An 18173-nucleotide genomic window follows, 5' to 3' on the forward strand; every position below is an offset into this window, starting at 1 on the left:
CAGCCTCGGGAATTCTAAGTGCCGGCGCGTACAGTGTGTCCCGCGGCAGCCCGTGCCAGCCTCGCTGTCTGACCACACGGTGCTGACCGAGCCTCCGCCAGGGCTTCGTGTCCAGCCTGGCGACCCCAGCAGCACTGGCCATGCAGTGACTGACCACGCTGGGCCAGGCCGTGTGGGCCACGAGGGACGGGACTCGGGCCGCTCCGACAAGGACCAGGGGCCAGTGTGGGCAGCAGAGCCAGCAGGCTCTATCAGCGGCTATGATGGGCCACCCTGGTCCCCGATCCCGAGCAGGAGTGGGGTCCACGCGGGTCACACCCTCGCTGCCATCGTTCGTTGCTCACTGACCAGGCTCTGGTTCCACGGGCAGCCTTCTCAGTGCTTCCGCTGTGCAGACAGTGACTGCCTGATGGAACGTGGCAAAAGCCTGAGGCTGGATATGAAAACAGGTCGGCTTCATCATATTCTAACATGCCGCGTAGCCTCAGAAGTCTGTAGGCAGTGACGGGCGGCAAGGTTAATCACACAGTTAGGACCAAGGATGAGGGGAAACTCCAAGCCACCCAACCACAAACCAGCCTCACAAACAGATACATCCACCGAGGAGACCCGGGAAGGGTCGGGAAAGGGTTGCTTGACCTGGAGCTCCGTCTGTGCAACACGTCTGGGGAGGTCCCGGGGTGGTTCCTGCCCAGTAAGACGGAGGAAGGAAGCACATAGCGGATCAGTGTGTGTGTGTGTGTGTGTGTGTGTGCGCGCGCGCGCATGTATGCATGTGTGTGCATGCACACGTGTGTATGTGTGCATGTGTGTGTGCACGTGTATGTGCATGTGTGTATATGTGTGTGTACGTGCATGCATGAGCATGCTTGGGCTTGGCTCCCGCGTGGAGCCCAGCAGTGGTGACCACAGTGGGCATTGATGCCCGCCCCCTAGTGGCTGCAGAGCTGGGTCCAGGCTCTGGGGCAGCCTCTCCAGAGCCCTGGGAGTGGAAGCATCTCCCTGCAGACACTCCACTAACAGCTGATCTCAGAGGTGCCTCGGGGCCCTCAGGTCAGCTCTGGACCAGGACCAAATATCCAGTCCGCACAGAGGAGCTTCGTCTGGACAAGGCAAAAGCAGGCGGGAGCCAGCCTCGAGGCCTGGCCTCCGTCTGTCACAGGCAGGGCCGGATGGACAGAGGCGGCCCTGGGTACAGCCAGGCCCCTTGTCAGCGATGTCGCTCTGAAGGGTGCCTGGGCCTGCAGGCTCTGCCCCAGGGCCAGCTGGCTGGTCCTGGCTGCTTGAGAGCCCTGAGCTCAGGCTGGGGGCAAACAGACCAAGCGTGGCCCCCGGACCTCGTGGGCCTCCTGCTGCCCTCGCGTCTCCACACCGAGTGTGTCTGGAGTCTAGACCACACACTCCATTCACACAAGGGTGGCCAATGCCGACCACTCGCCTCCCAGGCCACAGGGACCACCACCCAGAGGCCTGCCTTGGGCCTGGAAACACCACCTACGGGGCCATTTCATCCCCAGACTCGGGGAAGGAGCTCCCAGCTCTTCGCTGAACCATAAACACAATCTGAGTCAACAGACCACATTTAACACCATGCTCCGCCCCGGAGGGCTGTGGGGCTTTACTCTATCACCCGTCACAGTGATGAGCAGAGCTCCTGGGCAGCTTCCAGAACCTGTGAGAATGAGCCCCTCTGCCAAAGGCGTCTTCTGGTCGAGATGCGAAAGGCTGTGTGGGCCAGGAAGCTGGCTCCAGATGGGACGGTCCTGACCCACCCACTTCCTGTGTCTGCGAAACAGATCACGCCGCCCGCAAAAGACAGAGGAGCCGATAGAGGGGGTGATATAACAAGATGGTCACTAACTGGGTGACAATGAAGCTCTGCTTGGAAAATCAGAGGAAGAGACGAGAGTGGCTCAGAGAACAGACCTCCCAAGAGGGAGGGTTTCTTTGTAAAGTCCCACGGCTGTGTCCCCCATGTGTTATGCTGTGTGTGGGACCACGTGCCCGAGTTAATGTAGGCCTCATCAATGCCCACGGCAGGGCCACCGGGCCCATACTGCCTCCCATGCCTGCTTGCTCATCTCCTTCTCTTGGGGACCCTTCAGGGCTGCAGACCCCAGACCGCTACCCCCCGGCAGCTCCCAGCAACAAGGTGTTCCTCTGCTGGTGGAAAGAGACATAAAGTTCCACTGGGTCAACAGTAGATTCTCAGTGCCCTGGCCCCACGCCTCCCGCAGACGCTGACAGATAATGCAGTTGAGAGTCAGGGAACCCCGGCAGCTTCAGCTCAGGCCCTGATCCCGCCGGCTACCAGCTCTGTGCAGGACGGGGGTGGGTTTGCAGGAGGTATCTGGGGTCAGCCCTGGAACCCAGCGGTTCTCACTGCTGCAGATAAGGAACAGAGTGGGGAGCTGGAGCCCAGGGTGGGTGGACGGGGGTTGCAATGACGTCTGGATGCGGGTGACTTTGGAAAGGTATCTACACCAGGCAGAAACATGCAAGGGCCTGTGCCAGGGGGACCACCAAGGAGACGGCAGTGGAAAGCAGCATCTGGAGACCCCATCAGAGCAGCTCTCCTGAGAAAAGGAGGCGAGAACACGGCACCCTGCCTTGCCCTGGAGATCTTGGCTGCAGAACCTCCCCAGAGCCTCCTGAAGGACCTGGGACCCTCGACTCCTGCTCTGTGAAGGAGGTCAGAGAACAGGAAGAAGCTGAATGCCCCCCAAGCCCCCCACCCCAAGCAAGGCCCCAGGAAGGAAGAGGAGAGCTTGAACTTGCAAGGAGGTAGAATGGTCTGGTTATGAGCCTGGGCTCCGACTTCTAATTGCTGGACCGGGGCCTGAGGCATGTGCAGTAATGAGCAGATGGCTGTTCACCCCTAAGCATGTGGTCTAGGTTTCTTCCCAGACAGCAGGGGGGGAGGGGGGCTGGGGGGACTCCAGACAGAAAACAAAGCGATCAGGTATCCCTGAAATATGAGGAGCAGCTTCTCATCTCGGGCCAATAATACACGCTGTAAAAAAACGTGCGAGGAAGCTGATAGCAGCATCTGCGCTCGTCACGTTATTCTCAATGACAGCAGTCTTGCTTACGTGTGTTCCCTCATTACCTGAGAAAACATTCTTTTTTATTTATTGAAAACACTTGATGCTTTTGAACTGTGGTGTTGGAGAAGACTCTTTAGAGTCCCTTGGACTGCAAGGAGATCCAACCAGTCCATCCTAAAGGAGATCAGTCCTGGGTGTTCATTGGAAGGACTGATGCTAAGGCTGAAACTCCAGTACTTTGGCCACCTGATGCGAAGAGCTGACTCATTGGAAAAGACCCTGATGCTGGGAGGGATTGGGGGCAGGAGGAGAAGGGGACGACAGAGGATGAGATGGCTGGATGGCATCACTGACTCGATGGACATGCATTTGAGTAAACTCCAGGAGTTGGTGATGGACAGGGAGGCCTGGCGTGCTGCGATTCATGGGGTCGCAAAGGGTCAGACATGACTGAGCGACCGAACTGAGAACACTTGATTCCTATAAAGAAACTGGTTCCTCAAGTCCAGCGTTTGGGCTGCATGCCTGACGTTGGTCACAGGACAGCTTCTTCGAGAAGATGGTCCTGATCATCACTCCAAAGCCCCCTCACTGCATGGCTGGGCCGGGGCCCAGAGCCCCCTGTAAAGCCTGCATCTCCCCGTTCATCCTGGAAGGGCTGGTGCAACGGCTCCGCGAGGGCCACCCCCGCTCCCTCTGACCTGCCTCACCCCGCCGTGCTTTGACCTCGGCACAAACCCCATGGTGTCGCCATCAAACACCCCATAGGGTGTCAAAAAGAACTAGTTTATGGAGGGAAATCAGCAAGTCATAAGACCATGACCAGCTTAGGGGCGCCCACGATACATTTCCACGCTGTGAGGGAGGCAGGGTGGTCCTATCTTCGGGGCAGTTGGTCTACTGATCCAGCCCAGCTCTGGGGTTGGAAGAGCTCTCAGACGGCCTGCAGTTCGCTTTTCCTCCCGGCAGGGCTGGGCAACAAGAAGGCCTGGGCAGGTTGCGTGGAAGCCGGGAAGGAGAAAGGGCACCTGTGTGAGAACCAGCACGAGACGCATGACACACCCAGTCAGTCCTTGTCCAGAGCCCAGCACAGCCCTGGCTGCAGGCGGGGACAAGTGGGGCGAGAAGGTGAGAAGTGAGACTGCCCTCAGCGCGCTGCAGGGGGACCTCCCTGGCGGTCCAGTGGCTGAGACTCTGTTTTCCAACGCAGGGGACCCAGTGTGATCCCTGCCTGGGGACCTAAGGTCTTACATGCCACATGGCTAGGCCCAAAGATCAGAAAAAAAGACCTTTTTAAAAAAGAATGAAATATAAAGAAAAAAAAATGCTGTGGGAGTTGGTGAGGGTGATGGCAGGGGATACACAATAGCCCTGGGATGGTGGACAGTGGCGGTAGCTTATCCGCTCCTTCTCGTGGGCAAGACAGCTCAGCAATTGGTCAACCTCGCCTCCCTGAAGGAAGAGCCAGGCGGGCTCCCGGTGCCCTCACCTGAGCTCGGGGGTCACCAGCACGTCCCCTGTTGCTCAGCAGTCCCCTCGAAGCCACCTGTTCCCTTAGAGGACCAGAGACGTAAGGACTCAGAGGTGTCCGCCATAACCTAGCATCAGGTCTCAGGCTAAAGACGGCGGATAGATATCAGCAACGGACAGCGACTGTAGCTGGAACTTCAGCCAAGGCTGCTTCTACTGGATAAAGCACGAGGATTCTTTTAAACATTTAAAGACTGCTTTCTTAATTACTAAAATGAAGAAACACTGCAGACACGTCAAAACTGTCTAACTTATCAAAAATATATGAAACTATGTCAACGTCTTCTAATTTGAAAGGTGATTCTGAACCTGAATCTCATTTTAATCCAAATACACTTTGTCCTCTCTTGGTCTCAATTTCCTCAAATGTGTGTGTGTGTGAATCACTCAGTTATCTCCGACTCTTTGCGACCCCATGGACTGTAGCCCACCAGGCTCCTCTGTCCATGGGATTCTCCAGGCAAGAATACTGGAGTGGGTTGCCATTTCCTCCTCCAGGGAGTCTTCCTGACCCAGGGATGGAACCCCGGTCTCCTGCATTGCTGGCAGATTCTGGGATTCTGAAAGTCAACAGGACATCTGGAGCTGTCTGTGGAATGCCACAAGAAACAGAAGATGCCAACTGGGAACTCGGTTTCCTGTTGGGGAGAAGGGAAGTGGATTAACCCCAAGGAGGAGAACGAAGGAGACAATTGACCTTCTTTGTCCTGAAAACCAAGAGTGACTTCTGACAGTTGTTCCCTGGGAACCAGCCTCCTCTGACCCATGTGCAATCAGTGGGGAGTCTCCCTTAGGCAGAGGGGCCCCTGATCTACAGATGGCCTGCAGTGACTTCCTGGGGGTGCCCGTGAAGTTGCAGGGGGCACCAGGATGGCTTGAGTTCCCTGGCTGTTGCAGACTCGGGCCTTGGTGGGCAGGGTGACAGAGCCTGTCCCCACCACTAAACCCCACGTGCACGCGGGCCTCTGCCTGCAGAGGTTGGAAGCAACAGACTGGTCCCTGCAGCGGGGGCTGTGCTCGGAGACAGAGGTGACCACCACCCCTGGAGAAGCCTCTGTAGGATGTGGGGTACCAGACGGCAGTCCTGGTGTCACAGCTTTTGTTTGCCACAATCTAGAGAACCCACTTCTCTACACGAGTGTTCTCACCTCCGAGAATCAACAGTGCATCACCCGCTCAGGGAAATGTCTTAAGAAGAATAATGAATGGTGTTCTAATCTTGAATCCTGTCTCCCTGTAACCATCGTCTTAAAATAATTTCTGTGATGCTTGAGCAAAGTGGAAACAATCACCTCATTTTATACCAAAGTAACTCAGACAAGGGAAGCCGTTTTCTAGGTTGCAAAATAAACCACTGGGGAGGGCCAAAATTATTTGCCAATTTTAGAGGCATTGCACTCCTTTGAAAAATGTGATAGTAAAATAAAGGAAGAGATGTGACTCATGTGGAAGAAGCTAAAAGGGACGCACTCAGGTCTGCTGTGTGTGGTTCTCAGAGAGGCTGGCGGGGGCACTGACTCTCAGATCTCCTCCTCCCTAAAAACCACGGCCCCCGGGAACCTGGCCGGAGTCCAGCTTTACTGCTGCCCAGGTGGCACCTTAGCAAGAGCTGCAGGCCCTGGGGAACCTACAGAGGCAGGAGAGACACGCAGAGACTGAGAGCTGGCCGGCAGGAGCATCGTAGGGGTGCACAGGGTGCTGGGCTGGCCTGTGCGAGGGCGGGGGGCTGCAGGCGGGCAGAGGCAGCACCTTCCTCCAGCCCCCTTGTCTCTCCAAGCTGCCCCCTTGGGAGCCCCAAGGCTTTCCTGGCTCGGGCCCTGGAAGGAGGAGGCGGAGGCTGAACTCCTGGGACCCCGTCTTCCAGGGCAGACTTCCGGGCTGCCGGTCAGCATGGCCGGGAGCAGACCTGGCCAAGGCCAGAGTCCCGGGGAGCCCATCCTCCTGTTCCTTTCCTCAGGCCCACATATTGGGGTCACCACAGAGAGGCTGACACAGCTGGAGACCTGAGGCTGCGAGTCAGATCCCGGGGCCCCTGGGAGCATAGCTGCTGGGCATGTGGACGCTGCTGGGGACGCCCATCGCCAATATGGTCAGCAGACAGGAAGGCATCTCACCACCTCCCTGAGGACACAGCCACTGCGCAAACCGCTAGCCATGTACCTGGGACACAGGTCCTGGCAGGGGCTACGGTTTGTCAGTTTTGTCTGACGGCCCGGAGAAAACTGGGGGTAAAGGGCAGACACAGGCCAGCAGAGGCGCCCCTGAGTGATGCTCTCAAGACCACTCAGGGACCAGCAGGGCAGCCTGAGGCCAGGACCCCAGGCGCTGGAGACAGCCGAGGCCCCCAAAGTCAGTGGATGCAGCCTGCGGCTGTGGGAAGCCACTTCATGCTCACAGACGCTCCGCCCCGCAGCAAAGGCTGGCCAAGGCCTCCCCACCTCTGCTGTAACTGAAGATCATTTTCAGGTAAGTGGCAAATCATTTCTGAGTCCTCCTGCATTTTTCATAGGCGGTGATTTCTCAGAGTTGACAAGCTGCAGAGAGAATTCATTTTCTAACCCGTTAGTGACACCCTGGGTTTCCCTTTGCAGGAACAAAGGGTTTTAAAACACTCTCAGGAGAACTTAGCTTCCTCCACAGAAAGGGTCACAACACTGCCACGTGGCCCCACCCCTGGAACCCGACTGCTTCCTCTCCCACAAAGCGACCACATGGAGCCCCGACCCCAGCCCAGAGCTTCTGGATCCTGCCGCTGGCCTGGCTGATTTAACAGGTGTCTGATCTCACCACTGGACAGAAGGATGTGGACAGGACGGGTCGTCCTCACCGGACTCCTAGAGCCTGAGGCATCCCGGCGCTCTCGTGAAGGCAGCCCGCTTTATACCATGGGCAGCCAGGTTACATGATGGCATCGCCAACTCGATGGATGTGAGTGAGCAAGCTTCGGGAGTTGGTGATGGACAGGGAGGCCTGGCGTGCTGCAGTCCATGGGGTCACAAGGAGTTGGACACGGCCGAGCAAGTGAACTGACCGACTGACTGAGCCACGTCAGAACGGGGATGAGGGAAACTGCCCGCGGCTCAGTGAGCTTTTGGACGCTGATGGTCAGAGCACTCCTGCCCCATTTAAGGGCTCAGCACCTACCTCACCTGGACGTGGGTTTCCCGGCTCAGGGGGAACGTCAGGGCTGGGATGGAGACTGGCCTCCACGCTGTGCCAGCCCAGAGAGCTGCTCCCAAGGTCCCCGGGCAGCGCAGACCCCAGGGAGCAGGCCCAGAGGAAGCTGGCACCTGGGACAGTGTGGTCCAGGGATGCTTTAGAGGGCCAGCCACCCAGTCCACCCCGCTGAGGTCAGTAAACGTGTGTTCAGTGGATGAATGGATGAAGGAGCTGCAGGGACTCCAAGGACAGGTGCAGTTTCAAACACGTGCTCAAAGTTCTGATCATCATTCCTAAGTGGGGATATCAGAGGCAAAAGAGACGCATGAAATGAGACGATTTCTGTAAGAGATGAAAAATCTTCTGTGCACTTCGTCAGACATGTGGTGAGCCAGCTAGGACCTCCCCGCAGACACCGCCCGGGAGAGGAGGAGACGGCTGGGTCGAGATGGAGGAGGGGCGGGAGGGGGCGTGGCGGGGGGAGAAGAGAGAGACGCCCCTGCAGGCTGCAAACCGTCCCTCAGAACACATCTCTGTCTCTCCGGCCCTGGTAGGGCGTGTGGCAGAAGCGCAGCATTCAACCTTTTCCGAAAAGCGTAAATCCATTTCCCTGTTCCAGCCTGAGTTGCTTCAGCAACGCCCACCTTTCAAGGCAGCAGGGGAATTACAGACGCTGAAAGACGGAGGAAAGCACCCGCCCACCCCTGCACCTCGCCCGGCAGTGAGTGCGCCCCCCGCGCGGGCGTCCCGGGCCTCACAGGGGGGCTGTCCCTGCGGGCACCCCGGGACTCGAGCCGGTACAGGGCTCAGGCGCCATCCGCCCGAGAGGCCGCAGTGCGCCCCCAGCGCGCACACAGGCGCACGCGCGCACACAAGACGACGGCTTGGATGATCTTTCAGCCGTCACAGAAGTTAAACTCATTACACAGAAACCCTCTTAGTTAGCTTACTGTCTGGTCTACACATGCCAGGAAGGAATGGGAAAAAAAAAAAACAACAACACATGTGCAGAAAGTGGCATGACTTTTTCTAAAGCTGACATAAAAAATAAGTTATCTGTGCTATAAAAACTGTTCATCCTATGCATCGCTTTCAGAAACCGCCACAATATTGTAAAGCAATTAGCCTCCAATTAAAATAAATTAATTAATTAAAAAGAAAAACGTGGCTGCATCTTTGAAAACCATCCTAAGGTGTATCATTTCCGCTCTTCTGACTCCGAGGACACTGCACCATCTCCTGCTTGGGCGCTGGCAGCTGTAGCCACGTCAGGGGCAGGGGTGTGCGGTGCCCTGCATTCAGCAAGCCTCCCGAGGCCGCCGCTAGCAGCCACTCTGGGGCAGGCACCGAGCAGTGGGCTTGGGCCTGGGGTCAGCGGGTGGGCAGGTGAAAGGCGGGAGGGAGGGGTCCCAGGACAGCACTCCCCACGACGCCCCTGTACGGCCCCTCCGGAACACCTCCCGTCTCCGCTGAGGTCTGACCCTTCCCGAGGCACACTGCAGTCCTTCGCGTTTCTAACGAGGCCTGCACGCCCGGCCCGTAGCCATGCGGCCTCTGAGCCCCTCTGCTGCAGTTTACAGTCTGTTTCCACTTATCTCTGCCTCCAACAACACGACCTGGCATGCTGCCGTTTTTTATCTAAGCAGCCCCTACCTTCCCGGGCAGTTATTAAATCTCTTTCCACTCTTTCGTCCTGAGGCTTTTTCTAGCTGCCTCGTGTGTTCCATGAGCTTTAACAACCGCGGCTCGCACGGGGGCCTGAGGTCACAGGGGAAGGGGTCCAACTTAGTGGAGTCAAAATGGCCGAACGGGAAGCCCCCCAGCCACCCCGGCAGGTGTAGACCTCGGTCATCTCTGGGCCCCTGAGAACGCTGCCTCCTGCCTCTGCACACTGAGCCTCCCTGTTGCAATGGGAGGATGAATTTCAGACAAGGCAATGGCCCAGGTGATGTTCCCAGGAGCTTAGGGAGAGTCTCCCATGCAGGTGCAGGAAACGAGAAGGCCCCGTGGCCGAGGCCCTCAGCGTGGTCTCAGACAAGAATGACGAGGTCCGAGGGTGACTGGCTCTCATTCTGTCAGCTGAACATCGACAGACAGTTTGAGGAGTGTCTCAGGACTCCCGAGGGCTCCTCTAAAGGGCCCCTCAGGGCTGAGTGTGATTCCAGGTGGGGCTCCCCCACCCTGGGGGACAGGACCCCTTGCCGTTGGGGGACTGGCCTTGATTGAGAACCTGGGGGTGGACACCCCCCAGACCTGCGGTCTCCGCCACCAGGGGCTCCGGGGAAGGACATGGCTCGGGCAGCCTCCCTGCCCCCTGGGGACCAGCATCCGCCTCGTGCAAACGCTGTGGACTGTCTGGTTTCCACACTCGCTCATTCTTTCTTCTGTCAAGTTAAAGAGCAGAATCAAGAGATGGGACTCCAATGCCCATTCAGACTCTGCTGTCCAGAGTGACCGGGGAGGCCCTCATTCTGCCCTGCCCCACGGCCACTGTCCCCCAGGTGCCCCCCCCCCCCCAGCCCGGTGACACCCTCCAACCTCACAGCAGCCAGGAGTCCGAGCGAGCCCAGCCCCGGGATCCTGGGAGGTTCGAGCAAAGCGCCGCCCCCCCCCCCCGCCCCCAACAGGACCGCCATGGAGGGCTAGGAGGCGGGGCCTCCCTGCAATGTCTTCCAATCCGGGGTCATTCAACAAGGAGCACAGATTTTGGCTTGATTGGGGTTTGGGGTTAATGGAAAGGTTGCTGATCGCTAACACACAGCCGCTGAGTAGAACCTCACTAGCACCTCCCGGCAATGGGAACAGTTCTCACGTGGCGGTGGGGTCGTCACACTATTGATCAGGGAGGATCCTTCCATGGAGGACGCCTGGAAACCCCGATTCCCCAGCAGACGGTTCTGTTCTGACCGCAGAGAGGTGACGGACGGCGGTTCAGAAGTCCCCACATTCTCACTTCTGCACCCGGTGACCGCAGAGCTCCCCAGGGCTCACAACTGTTTCTTCATTTTTTGGCCCAAAGCACGTGGCAAGCAAGGTCCTGCTGCAAGGTAGCAGGAGGCAGGAGGTGGTCAGAGGGGAAAGAATGGCAGGCGAAGCCAGGCGAGCGGCGGGCGGCCGGGCTGCCTGGGCGAGGACAGGACAGGACAGGCCCCCCCGGGGCTGGCAGATGACTCCACAGGTGAGAACGGGTCCAGAGGTGGATGCAGGGGGGCAGGGGGCGGGATCAGCTGATGGAGATGATGGAGAGCAGGTCCCTGAGCTGAGACAGCCACATCCAGGACCCGACACGGGCCCAGGTGCCAGGGCAGGTGACCAGAGGCAGGGCCCGAGGCGGGGTGAGGCCACTCAGGCCAGCGTGAGACCAGCTGCCCCCGGGGTGGTCAAGAGAGGGAGCAGTTAGTGCTGAACATGTGAGGACAGCGACACATGGAACTGTCAGGTAGATAATGTTATATATACTGCATTATGTATGGTATATTATAGAGTGCTTTATACATGTAGCAAAATGGTTACATTTTATTTTCACAGTGAAGTTTTTTCCAAGGCGACTAGCCCCTGCTACTATTATTTCATAGAAAAAGAACTCAAGAGAGACCCATAGTTTTCTTAAGAGCACTTTGACAGTGGTAAAATTAAAAGTTAAGAGTCTTAGAGTTCAAATACCGTATTTAACACCTTGGTTATCCTGACATGAGTATTCATGGCTTCATATTTTAAACCATTCTCAAAGTACCTTTTATATAACCTTTAGTTATACGTGGAAGAGAAACGCATGATTAAATATATTCATATTCTAAATGACATCATTCACTTGTATCAAATAGGAACATTTATATAAAAATTCAATATTAAAGCAATTGTAATATAAAAGGGAGATTTGCGAGAGCCCCATTTCTGGAATAGGATTTATGATGCTACTGTTGGCGACGTCTGTCCTGTAAGAGAGGGTGTGTGTCTGGACCTCCGGGCTGACACAGCTGTTGTGGGGATGCTCACTGTGGGGAATTGCGGGGCTCAGGAGAGGAGGGGCATGGCCTCCCCCAGCCCACGGCCACCGTGGACCTGAACCAGCCTTCTCTTCCCGGGAATCTCCCTGGTCTGTGTGGTCAGGACGTGCCCTCTGGGTTTCTGGCCAGGGCTGGGCCCTCCCCTGAAAATGGGGCCCCGACCTGGGAGGAGGCAGCTGCAGGGGGCTCAGGCAGGGAGCACCCTCCCCTTTCTCCTGTTCTGGGGCGCTCAGGGGTCAGAGAGGAGGGGCATCAGCCACCGCGTCCTGGGGGCCAGGCCGGTGCTGGGCTCAGCGCAGGGGCGGGGACAGGCGTCAGACCGGCCTGGGGATAGAAACCGAGCTGAGCCACGCACCAGGCCTGAAATATGGGGACAATCTCTCACCTCCTTCGAGTCTCAACTTTTCCAGCAGAAGGGGAAAACTAACATCTTAGTCAGCTCAGGCTGCCATAATAAAACGCACAGACGCCGCTCTGGAGGCGGGAAGCCCAGGGTCCGGTGGCACTGTGGGGTTTTAATGAGCGGTCTCCTTCCGGCCCGTAGATGCTGCCTTCTCAAGCGTCCTTCTATGGCAGAGAGACTGCTCTGTGCCTCTCTCAGGGCACTAACCTCACCATCAGGGCCTCACCCACGTGACCTCATCTAAATCCAATGACCTCCCAAAGGCTCCACCTCCAGGTCTGACCACACTGAGGGTTAGGGCTTCAGCATATGAATTTGGGAAGCGGGGGGTAGGAACATCCAGTCCATAGCTGCACCCCATGCAAACTTCTGGCTGTGGGCAGAGACACTGAATATGCTGAGCACAGCGTCTGCAAAGCAGGTGCTCATGCAACAGGATCCGAGTGATTACGGGGGCAAAATCCTCCTAAACCAGCCTCCTCTACTGCACAGGGTCTGCCTGCCACTGAGCAAGAAGAGAGGACCCCAGCCCAGACGGAGACCGGGAAGGACCCCACGAGTCAAGAGCAGGGGTCTCCCTGCGTCCCTGCTTCCCACATGTGCAAACTCAGCCCCAGGTCCAAGTGTCTTACATGCGAAATGCCTGTTCTTCTTGCTGAATCTTTGAAAAATTGTAGAAATTATTCTATCATGAACCTTGTAAGGGAAACACTTGCCAGCCCTTTGCAAATGCAACAGGAAAGACCGTTCATTCCTCCCCAAGCGTCATAGCTCACATTAAGATGTGAGCTGCGAATCAGGATGCAGATGCCAAAACTGTTCTGATGCAGCAGTGAATCTAAGTGCATCTGTGTGTGTGTGTGTGTGTGTGTGTGTGTGTGTGTGTGTGTGTGTGCACATTTCTAGGCTTTAAACCAAGTCATGCTGCTGAACATTCTAGACCCTTTCATAGGTCCCTGAGTCTCCAGGGCGAGTGGACACAGGAAAAAAGGCCTGAAGAACTGCCAAACACCTCTTTAAAAAGTTCACCTTTCACTGTCCTTGCACAGAAGCGAGGGAAGCACCCATGAGGGTCTGTCAACGTAAGGACAGTGAGGAGTTCAGAGCCTTGCTGAGTGGCTTCTGTCCCCTGCATCGAGCTGGAGGCCTGGCACCAGGAGCGCCTCATTAAGTGTATCACTTAAAAGGAATTGACATCTATTTTAAAAAATTCTCTTAGACATAAATCATGACGTGTGATAAATCCATCCTAACCTAACCCACTGGCTTGAGCTAAACAAACAGATATTTACGAGATGCATGCCCAACACACAGAAGTGCCCTTACGTTTCTGATCACTCTGCAGGACTAAAGCCAAAGTGGGTTTTGAGAGCTCAGTGCAGACTGCACAGTCTGACTGCGGTCGCCTCGGATTTACACGCCCGCCGCGCCAGCATGTGTGGGCCGGCTAGTCTCCGAGGAGCTTCCTGGTGAGGCGGCCTGACTTCTGCAGATGAATCGACATGAGCATGCCATCCTCACCAGCTGATTTATTTTCACATTTAGAGGTAATAAAATTAATAGTGCGGTGCTATGTCAGTGGATGAAATTAACTCGGACTTTTTTATTTTTTTGGAACCAACTCCTTTCAGTTATTTCCTTTATTTTCAAAAGGGAAGTTATTCCAGTCATTTGATACAAATGGGTTTAATTAGTTTAAGGCAAACATAACCTTTAACAAAAATACAGGCTGGGGACCGCTGGTCTGTGTGCTACTGGAGGAAAAAACAGCGCCGTGCTCACGGGTTGATTTGTCAGGGAAGCTGTACAATCCGATTTGGTTCAGCATCAGAGAAAACCACCCACCACCTAAAGAGAAATTCCTCTGCCGAGGCCATCAAAAAGCCGGCCCATCCCTGCACACAAACATATTTTCATGACAAGGGCAGGTGCATGGAAAGACGGTGAGGAGGAGGTCCATCACAACCGTGCCCTGCCTATTCTGCTGGGTACCACCGGAGACAGGGCTGACTCAGGCTGGGGGCAGGGTAGACGTTTTCCAAGGGCCTTGCATTTTTAATGACTCTCTCTCAGAAAGGTATTAAAAATTAAGAAAATAAAAAGCAGTTAATCCTACACTTGCCATGAAGCATCTGCCAGGAAGAGACCCTTGGTTTCAGAAACACTCAAACAGAGGATTCTTATCTTAGGTTTACCGTTCCCCAGATCTAAGGGGCTGGTTACCACCTGAGTGGTAACCTGATCAGTGAGAATCAGAATTACTGGTCCAGAAGCCAGCATTTCTGCTGTAAATCTGAGCTTGGACACCCACGCCCTCGTCACCCTCTCCTCCGCCGGACAGAATCCAGTCCATTCCTCCCTGGTCACGTCTTGTTCTCCAGGATTCCTCCTGCCCGAATGAATAAAGGATGCAGTCCCACATCTCTGCGGTGTCCGCGAGGACTCCCCAGCCCTCCGGCGCGGGGGCTCGGGGCGCATCCTCCCCAGTGCTGTCCGTGACTCTCCGCGTCCACATCTCTGCGGTGTCTGCGAGGACTCCCAGCCCTCCGGCGCGGGGGCTCGGGGTGCGTCCTCCCCAGTGCTGTCCGTGACTCTCCGCGTCCACATCTCTGCGGTGTCCGCGAGGACTCCCAGCCCTCCGGCGCGGGGGCTCGGGGCACGTCCTCCCCAGTGCTGTCCGTGACTCTCCGCGTCCACATCTCTGCGGTGTCCGCGAGGACTCCCAGCCCTCCGACGCGGGGGCTCAGGGCACGTCCTCCCAAGTGCTGTCCGTGACTCTCCACGTCGAGCGGGGCATCCCTGCTCTGCCCTGTGCTCTGTCCATTCCCAGTCTCTTTACTAAAATCATTGGCCAACGCCTCTCCCCTTCTTGGCAGGTGAACCCCGTGAGGTAAGAGCCACATACCCACATGTAGGCTGGTGTTCAGTGGGCATCACCTGACTCCTTTGGTCCCAGTCACCTCCCCACTTGGACTGCCCCTTCTGTCTGCTCCTGGCTTGGCTATGGGCTTCTGCAGCTCACCATGTCCCTTGTGCTTGAGCCTCTGCAGTGAAGGCTTCTGTTTGCTGGAACCCGTGTCCCTCTCTGCCTGAAAAAGCTCTTCCCTCCTCCACAGAGGTGAGCATGACTGCTCCCTTCTGCCAAGCCTGCACGCAGAGGGCCACCCAGAGGAAAGACCTCACGTCCTCCTGGTTTTAAAATACAGGATGCATATTTCTATCCCTGCACGCCACTTTTAAATGACTCATTTCATAGCTGTGAGCTCCCTGAAAACAGAAGCCACGCCTTTTAATCTTTAAACCTACTTTCAACCAACTGTGTGATTGGCACAAAAAATAGACACTTAATAAATGTTGAACGGCTGACTAAATGTCCACACAGATGAATGAACAACTATCCGTGGGAGGAGGTAAGTGGGTTTGTCAATCTGTCCCCTTCCATGGGCAGAGCAGCAAATCAGCAGATAAATAAGGAAGTTGACATTATATTTGGCAAGAGCTGAGGCAACTGCCATGGGGGTTTCCACCCCAGAGCAAAGTCCTCCACAGCAGTCATTCAAGGAGCCCCCGGCCACAGGGGAGCTCCTGGGGCAGCTACACTCAACCTCAAGTGAAAGCAGGGTCTGTGCAGGAAAACAAGCCTTCACAGCCAGGACTCACTGTTCCACTGGCCGATTCTACAGTGTGAGCGGGTAGCCCAGGATCGCGGACACCTGAGCCAGTCTGCAGCGCGGACAAACAAGGTCGACTGTGGACACAAGACAAAGAGCGACAGTGGATCTCATGGAGCGGGGAGGGAAAAGGCAAGACATCCCCTCTAGGGCCTGTTCATGTTCATATGGTGTCCTTAAAGGGACTGAAGGAGGTACTTCATTCATGATGCAAGAACGGTATGCTATCAAAAATTAACAGAAAACATAAATAAGCTCTAGGGACCTATAGATATCATATAATCTATATATGTATATATTATCCTATCTAAAAGACACATGCTTCTTGGAAGAAAAGCTATGACAAACCTAGACAGCATGTTAAAAGCAGAGACATCCTTTGCCAACAGAGGTCTGTCTAATTAAAGCTATGGTTTTTCTAGTAGTCATGTACGGCCTTGCATTTTTAATGACTCTCTTGCCATGAAGAGTTGGAGAGTTGCCGTGAGAGTTGGACCATAGAGAAGGCTGAGTGCCAAGGGACTGATGCTTTCGAGCTGTGGTGTTGGGGAAGACTCTTTAGAGTCTTGAACTGCAAGGAGATCCAACCGTGTGTGCTTCAGTCGTATTTGACTCTGTTACCCCATGCATTATAGCCTGCCAGTCTCCTCTGTCCTTGGGATTCTCCAGGCAAGAATACTGGAGTGGGTTGCCATGCCCTCCTCCAGGGGATCTTCCCGACCCAGGGATTGAACCCAGGTTGGATTCTTCTACCAGGAAGCCTTGGAGATCAAACCAGTCAATTTTAAAGGAAATCAATTCTGAATCTTCATTGGAAGGATTGATGATGAAGCTGACTCTCCAATACTTGGTTACCTGATGTGAAGAGCCAACTCTGAAAAAGACCTTGATGCTGGGAAAGATTGAGGGCAGTAGGCAAAGGGGTCAACGGAGGATGAGATGGCTGAATGACATCACTGACTCAATGGAGATGAGTTTGAGCAAACTCCAGGAGACAGTGAAGGACAGGGAAGCCTGGTGTGCTACAGTCCATGGAGTCACAAAGAATTGGACATGATTTAGTGAGTGAACAACAATACCTATATGTACTTATGTTTACCAAATATATTTATATTAATCTACGACATATATTATGACTTCCCTGGTGGCTCACACGGTAAAGAGTCTGCCTACAATGCGGGAGACCTGGGTTCAAACCCTGGGATGGGAAGATCTCCTGGAGAAGGAAATAGCAACCCACTCCAGTACTCTTGCCTGGAAAATCCCATGGACGGAGGAGCCTGGTTGGCTACAGTTCATGAGGTCACAAAGAGTTGGACACGACTAAGTGACTTCACATGGCATATATACAAATATATGTATATGTTAATATTCCAGTCTCACTGAGATAAAGATAATGCTCTGTTTACCCCAAAAACAGTAGCCAGCCTAATGCAAGAAAATATTTATGCAAAAGCTTTGAAGAGTAAGAATCTGGGGACTAGAGAGGTATCTGGGGGAGCCATCACTGGATCTCTGATCCCTAATCCAGACCGCCAGCCATAGGTCAGTGGTCCTTCACCCCACGCAGGTCCCTTCCCTCCCAGCACCCTCCTCATCCCCTCTAGCACACGGCTCTGGCCCTTGTGACCAGAGGCAAGTCCACTAGACTTGGCCAAGGGTGATGGAAAAGCACAGCTGAAGGCTGGATGAGGGACAGAGTCTTGAGATACCCAAGTTGGTGGCCTTGGTGACGCAGAGCACCTGGGTGGAGTCTACCATCACCGCCGCCCCAGCTGCAGGCAGGAGGGTCTGCTGAAGGAAGGTGTGACTCACACAGAGCAGAGGTGTTTGCGAGGGCTGTGTGATGTCAGAGCCAGGGTCCACACCACCCCACAGCTGTCCCGGACCCTGCTGTCATCTGGGATGTGATGACGGATCCAGGACTCCCAGCACGGAGCATCCCACCCAGCGCTCCGCTCTGCTGATGGTCGCAGGACTGACCCGCCCCCCACATCCCTCCCATCCCTTCCTGTGCTCCTAAGGAGGCTGGGTCCCCAGGGAGGGGCTGGTCCGCCCTGTGCTGCCTCCTTAGGTTGAAATGGAAAACCGGAGGCTGAGGTGTGTGCTCCCGTAGCCGGGGTCTCCACGGCCTCCCTGCGGTCTTTAAATTCCCGACTTTCCGCTGCCCTGTCACTATCTCTCACTCACAAAACTCCCCTAAATGCTGGTGTTTGGGCCACAGGGGCCTCTGCAGCCCACTGTCCCACGCTCTGGAGGACTCGGGGTGTGTAGTGCAGGTCAAAACAAGGGACAGACCACACCATCTGTCGCAAAAGGCGTGCCCTACTTACACCGCCCACGCGGTCCACACGGC

At 55.5% G+C, this 18173-nt stretch overlaps 1 protein-coding gene across 1 annotated transcript in view; it reads right to left on the bottom strand.

The window, feature by feature from the left end:
- The window catches only part of TCERG1L (transcription elongation regulator 1 like), a 197146-nt gene that overhangs the window by 65572 nt on the left and 113401 nt on the right, over window positions 1-18173 (bottom strand). The gene's annotated exons all lie outside the window — the stretch shown is intronic.

The sequence above is a fragment of the Dama dama genome, chromosome 15, assembly GCF_033118175.1.
Source record: "Dama dama isolate Ldn47 chromosome 15, ASM3311817v1, whole genome shotgun sequence".
Classification (NCBI taxonomy): Eukaryota; Metazoa; Chordata; class Mammalia; order Artiodactyla; family Cervidae; genus Dama; species Dama dama.